The sequence below is a fragment of the Myotis nattereri genome, assembly GCF_964212035.1.
Source record: "Myotis nattereri genome assembly, chromosome: 11".
In the NCBI taxonomy this organism is placed as follows: domain Eukaryota; kingdom Metazoa; phylum Chordata; class Mammalia; order Chiroptera; family Vespertilionidae; genus Myotis; species Myotis nattereri.
The window spans coordinates 31,892,799-31,899,742 of record NC_138086.1 but is presented as its reverse complement, the minus strand read 5'-3'; the positions used below and the strand labels follow the sequence as shown (position 1 = coordinate 31,899,742).

At 41.9% G+C, this 6,944-nt stretch overlaps 1 gene segment (V, D, J or C); it reads right to left on the bottom strand.

Annotated features, from left to right (window-relative positions):
• Nucleotides 1-2,275: 2,275 nt before the first annotated feature.
• On the bottom strand, nt 2,276-2,816 carry LOC308527352 (T cell receptor beta variable 5-5-like). The segment is given in 2 exons: nt 2,738-2,816; nt 2,276-2,625 (listed from the first exon to the last, which is right to left on the bottom strand).
• Between the last annotated feature and the right edge of the window lie 4,128 nt (nt 2,817-6,944).

Below are 6,944 nucleotides of genomic sequence, written 5' to 3'. Positions count from 1 at the left end.
GGAGGCCAGAGCAGAAAGCAGAGGGACACCCAGCCTGCAGGTGATGGGGTGCTGTCAGAACCAGGTAAATGCACGCAAACTTGTATGTAATTCTCCACTGCAGCTGAGGCTGATACCAGAGGTGGGCCGGGGATGGATGAGGGCACTACAGGCTCCACTATGATGGTCTCTCTTCACACAAAACTGTCCCTTCCATCAGATCTTCTGTGTGATCACCAATCACTCTGAAGCCACAACTTTCTGGAAGCACCACACCTTCTTGTACATCAGATTTAACATCAACAGGAAGTGCTGTCCTGGGTCATCTTTTCATTTTCCCTTAAGAGCACCTCTCAGTCGTTAATTTTACCCAATAAATTATAAAATAGCAATATTTGCATTTCAAAGAAGTTCCTGTCTGAGCCATAGATGAGTCAGGCAAAAGTAACCATGCCTGCCTTTCATCCCAGAACTGCACATAGTAAATAATTGTGCTACACTAGCGATTTGTCACAGAGTTTATAGAGAACAAAGATGACTTGAGCCTATATTTTTATTAAGCAATTTTTCATATTTGCTTGTTTTAAATCACTACAAAACACCCCTTATTGGCCCCAGTTTACAAATGCAAAACTTGGACAAATATTTTCTGAGTCACCATCCCAAGGCAGGTCAGAATATGAACAGACAGGTCCAGGAAGCTGGATTGCTTTCCTCTCCAACAGGTCCCCTCCCAGGTGAAAGCTGCTATGCAAATGATTTGTATTAGAGCCTGCAGTTCTGAAAGGGACCTTTGGGTCAAGGTTCCCATTTTGAAGATGCCTCTCTCTACCACATGCAGAAGGGTGGGGTGATTTAAAGCATGGGTGGAAGTCAGTATCGTCCATGTCTGTGTCCCAATTCTGATATTTGTTAGCTGTACCTCCTTTAGCCAAGTATCCAAACTCTCTAACAATCAGTGTTTTCACTTGTAATGTGGGTAATTTATGCTACCTCACAGAAAATGTGCAATAAATAAGGTGGTTGAATTAAATGGACAAAATGTGTGGAATTAAAGTCATCTGCATTCACCAATCAACTCATACCCTAATCTGTAAACGTCTGTATTATTCATTTAATAGCTGTGATGCTCAGCTGTTTTCTGCAGTCCCTGACCTGGGCAGAAGAAGCAATTTCAGATGTTCTGATCGAAAGTGGGGACAAGCTGAGACCCTCACTCCTCCACACTTTCCAGGTTTAGAAAAACGGATTCACTGTAGTAACTCCTAGAATCCTGCCTGAAATTCCTAGAGGGCTTCTGTTTTCTTGGTGAATCTTCTGTTAGTCTGGAAATCCCCTAGTCCAGTGGTCAGCAAACTGTGGCTCGCGAGCCCACATGCTGCTCTTTGGCCCCTTGAGTGTGGCCACGAAGTTTCAATCGCACTGTACATGTGCGCCCGCACGTGGTATTTTGTGAAAGAGCCACACTCAAGGGGCCGCAGTTTGCTGACCACTGCCCTAGTCCCTTAGCTCTTCTATTAGGGGATATCATGTCCTCCCTCTATATAAACTAGGACAGGATGCAGGGGTGGGCAAACTTTTTGACTCGAGAGCCACAATGGATTCTTAAACTGGACCGGAGGGCCAGAACAAAAGCATGGATGGAGTATTTGTGTGAACTAATATAAATTCAAAGTAAACATCATTACATAAAAGGGTACGGTCTTTTTTTTTTTTTTTTTAGTTTTATTCATTTCAAACAGGCCAGATCTGGCCTGCGGGCCGTAGTTTGCCCACGGCTGGAGAGGCACTTTCTGTGACGTGAAGCTCTGTGTCTTAGAAGTTGGCAGGCAATCAGCTGTGTAGCCCCAAATGAGGTGTCACCCCCCCCACACCCCATCCCAGCTCAAATGCTCTTGAAATGGGAGAGCCAGAGCTCTGTTATATCTTATGGACCAGGCCCAGGCAGCACCATGGAATTCTGGGCAATGTTGACTTTGGAGGCCTGGAGATGTAGGGTTGACATATGTGAAATATTTGAGATGTCCAAGGGCTGAAACTTCCTGCCTATAAAATGGTATAATGAGCGCTCCCTCCTCGGTAAAGTGGAACACAATGTCATCTGTGAATTAGCACGCACAGCATGGACCCCACTCTATCACAGCAGGAGTTCCTGCCATGTGCTAGGAATTGCAAGGTGCTGGCAGAGCTGGAAGGACACTCAGGAAAGCTCAGGCTGAGCTCAGCAGGGAGAGTCTTAAGAAAGAACTAGAAGCCCTGGAACTCACTAAGGCTCCCACCCTCTCCTGTGACATCCTCAGCTGAGGCAGGGAGGTTTGAGTACAGAAAGCCATTGACCCTGCAGGGCTGTGTCTAAGCTGCTGGCACAGAGATACACAGCCGAGTCTCCCAGCTGCAAGGTGCTTATGGCCAGCTCAGAGCTGTAGTTACTGAACTGTTTTGCTGAGAACCGATCAGGAATGTTTCCTTTCTGTCCCTCCTCCTTTTCATAAAAACTAATGAGGAACTCGGGGCTCTGGCTCAGAGCCTGCTGGTACCAGTACACCGTATTATGTCCGGAGATGGGATGACACTTCAGAACAGCCTGCCCCCCTTGGACTTTGATTAGGTGTCTTGGGAACTGGTTGACTCCAGCAGCCACGGAACCTGTGGAGAAAGGAAACAGAAGTTGTAGACCAGCACAGGAAGCAGATGGACAGGCCAACAATAATCAAGAACTTTGGGTTCAAGGGATGTCCCATCTGAAGTCAGGACTCACCTGCCCCCAGAAGGCAGAGGGCCACACAGCAGAGGAGCCAATTGCCACTGGAAGATTCAGGCAGGACAAGACTGGCCATCTCCCAGATCTGGGCTCTGGTGTTTGGGATGAGAAAGCAGAGGCTTTGAGTATTACTTTGCTCTGGGTGGAGGGCTTGTCTGTGATGTCACTGTTCTGATGTCGTTGTCCTTGTAGGCTCCACACACAACCTGTACTTCCTGGACAGGCTCAGTTGGTCTAGAGTCTAGATACTCTGTCCATCTTCCTATGAGCAAGTGCTGCTGGATGTGCCCAGCTGGGCCAAGCAGGGTTTGTGGCAGATGACCATCCTCACAGCATCTCTGTTTCCTAGGAGCAGGTACACCTGGCTTGAATTATCCAAGCTTCAGGCTGAAGGAAGTCCCATCACACTCTCCAAAAGAAAGCTTAATTCCAGGCAAGGCCAAGCTCATGGCTTCCTGCTGTGACAACACACCTGCATATCAGTTAATGTGAGAAGATATGATCAGCAAACCTCTGATTCATCAGATAGTCTCCCTGATGTAGAGACCAAGCCAAGACTCTCTCCCTTAACCCTCTGTCTCCCACAGGGCCCCATCAGCAGCTTATTCTGTGGATCCACAGCGCCCTCAAGTGGCCATTTGTGTAGTAGCAGTGTTGATACTGCCCAGGTTGGCTGGGTTCTGTCTGAATTAGGAGTCAGGACCAGCCAGGACACTGCAAGCACCTGCTGATGTGATGTTTACCTGTCTCAGCTCAGCCTTAGCAGGTGGTAGTGAGGGAGGCATGGTGCATTTTTTCTAAGAAGGAAATATAAATTCTAAATTTCATCAATGACTGTTCTGAGAAAGAGAACACCATGCATACAGCTGCCCTGGGAAGGGGTGGAGGGACCTTGGCTGAAGCGTTCTCTTTAACCAAAGCTAATTCCTGGGGAGGGCTGACCTTAGGGTTTTACTAGCCAAAAAAAGAATTTGAGCAGCTGGAAATATACCCTCTATGAAGCGGGAACTATCTACCTATAGATCTTGGGTGGTTTTTTGTTTTGTTTTGTTTTGTTTTCCATTCTTTTGAATTCTTCTGTTCTTTTTAAAAAATTGAATTACTTACCTTTTAAGTTATTGATTTGTAGGAATTATTTATATTTTGGATACATGCCCTTTCTTAATATCTTTTGATGAACAGGATTTTAAAATTTTGACAAAGAAAAATGTGCTTTTTAAAGATTAGAATATTTTTTGTCCTATCAAAGACATGTTTGCCTACTCCGAGGTCATGAAGAGAATTTGTTCTGCTTTCTCTCAGAAGCTTTATAGATAATTGAGAAAGTTGACCCATCTTATATTCATTTTTGTTTATGGCAAGATTAGCAAACTTTTTCTGGAAAGGGTCAGATGGTAAAGATTTCTGTTTTCTGGCCCAGCTCCCCACCTCTGCCCCTGCAATGCCAAAGAGCCAAAGACACCACACAAGTGAGTGAGCATGGCTGTGCTCCAATAAACTTGGTGTATGGGTACTGAAATCTGAATTTCATATAATTTTGCTATGTCACAAACATTGTTGATTAGCTTCTGGGCCTTATAAGAACAAGTAGAGGCCAGATTTTGCCCACTCCTGGTTTATGGAATGAGATTAGGATTGAGATTATTTTTCATTACGTACACAGTTTTTCCAGCACCATTGTTCAAATGATATTTCCCCCTTTTTGTGGTACTTTTTAGTGTTTGATCTAGAGATCACAACATGCATCTTTACCTTTCCTGCAAAAATGTCTATTAACCATAGATTTTTTCATAAATGCCCTTGATTAGGGGAAGGATGTTTCCAATTACTTTTTATTTACTAAGAGTTTGTATCCAGAACAAATGTTGGATTGTATAAAGTATTTTTTTGAGCATCTATAGAGATGACCTTATGATTGTTTTTATTTTTTTTATTTTTTAGTATTTGAGAAGTTAAACTGCATTTCATATTTTTGAATGTTAAGCTGTACATTTCTGAGATAAACCCATCTTGGTGATAATGTATTACCCTCTGCGGACGTTGTTCTATTTGATTTGGAATTCTAAAAGGTTTATTAATCTGTTCTTGAGGGATAGTAGTCTATCGGGTTTTTTGGTGATTTTTTTTTGTGTGTGTGGTAATATCTTGATCTCATTTGAGTAACATAGTAGTGCTGGCCTCAGTGTCAGTAGGGAGTTAGTCCCCATTTTCCAGATTTCCTATTAAGCACTCCTTTAGTGGCATCCTATCAATTTTAATATGATATATTTTCATTTTCATTTAATTAAAGTCCCTTTATAATTTCCCTTTTGATTTCTTCTTTGCCCCATGGGTTATTTAGAAGATTGTTATTTCATTTAAAAATATTTGGAACTTTTCCAGTAATCTTTCTGTTATTGATATCTAATTCAGTTCCTCTGTGGTGAAGGAACATGCTTTTGAATTATTTTATTTTTTAATATATTTTATTGATTTCTTACAGAGGGGAAGGAAGAGGGATAGAGAGTCAGAAACATCAATGAGAGAGAAACATCAATCAGCTGCCTCCTGCACACTCGCTACTGGGGATGTGCCCACAACCAAGGTACATGCCCTTGACCGGAATCAAACCTGGGACCCTTGAGTCTTCAGGCTGACGCTCTATCCACTGAACCAAACCGGTCAGGGCCTTTTGAATTATTTTAAATGCGTTGATACTTATTTTATACCCAAAGTCTACAGTATCCTGGCCATGGTCTGTGTGCACTCGATAAGAATGTGTATTCTGCTGCTGTTGGCTGATCTGTTCTATAAATGTGAGTTGGGCCGAGGTGATCAATAATCTTATTGATGTCTTCTGTTTCCTCACTAATTTTATTGGGGTGGGGGTGGTGTCGAGTTGTTAACCAATTACTGACAGGTGTTGAAATGTCTGATTATAATTGTGAATTTGTCTATTTCTCCTTGCTGTTTTGTTCAGGGTTTTAAACTCTCCTTTTAGATGCATAAATATTTATGATGTCTTGCTATGTTTTCTTGATAAATTTGTCCTTTTATTGTTAAAATATGAGTGTTTTTTTTTTATCCCAGACTATATTCTTTGCTCTGAAATTGACTTTGTCTGATGTTATTATTGCTGCTCCAGCTTTCCTGTGATTAGTGTTAGCATGGTATATCTTGTCCATTCTTTTACTTTTACCTTTTGAATCTTTATGTTCATAGTGCATTTCTGGTGGGCAGCATACAGTTGTTGATTTTCATTTTTACTCAAAATCACATCTGTGCTTTTTATTTGGGGCATTGAGACTACTTTGATTTGATATGACTATTGATCTAGTTTGTTAGTATCTATCATAAACTTGCTTTTTGTTGTATTAGCCCCATCTTTTGCTTGGCCCTCTTTACTTCTTTTTATGTCCTCTTGGGTATTAATTATTTTAATGATTCTATTATCTCTATTTTTGTTGGCTTAGTAGTTATAAATCTGTGTTTGATATTTTAGTTGTAGCTCTTGGATTTGCAATTTACATCTTTGCCTTAACACAGTCTACCTTGAAGTGGTATTATACCACCAGATAGATTAGGAAAACCTCACAGGTAAGATAATTTATCTGCTCTCTGTCTTTCTCTTGTTGTCATACATTTTACTTTTATGTACTATAGCCGCCCCCCCCCCCGCCCCCACTGCCTTATCTGCAGTTTTTCTTTCTGCAGTTTAGCTTTCCACAATTTTAGTTTCCAGCAGTCAAGCACCATTCAGAATTATTAAATGGTCAATTCCAGAAAAAAAACAATTGCCAAGTTTTTACTTGAGCACCATTTTGAATGCCTGATGAAATAGTGTGCCATCTGGTCTGTCCCATGCAGGACATGAACCATCCCTTTGTCCAGCACATCAATGCTGTGTACACAACCCCCCATTAGCCACTTAGTAGCTGTCTCGGTTGGTTATCACATTGACCGGAGCAGCATCACAGTGCTTGTGTTCTAGTCACCCTTCTTTCACCTAATAGTGGCCCCAAAGCACAAGGGCAAACAGTATATATAGGGTTTGGTACTATCAGCAGTTTCAGACATCCACTGGGCTTCTTAGAAAGTATCTCCCAAAGATAAAGGGGGGCAGTGTAACTGTTTTCAGGTCTTCTTTAAATCACTTTTCTTTAACATTGTCTCAAGTAGGGTGTTTAATAAACCAAGCTAAATTTAAATTTCTATTCAAAATAGA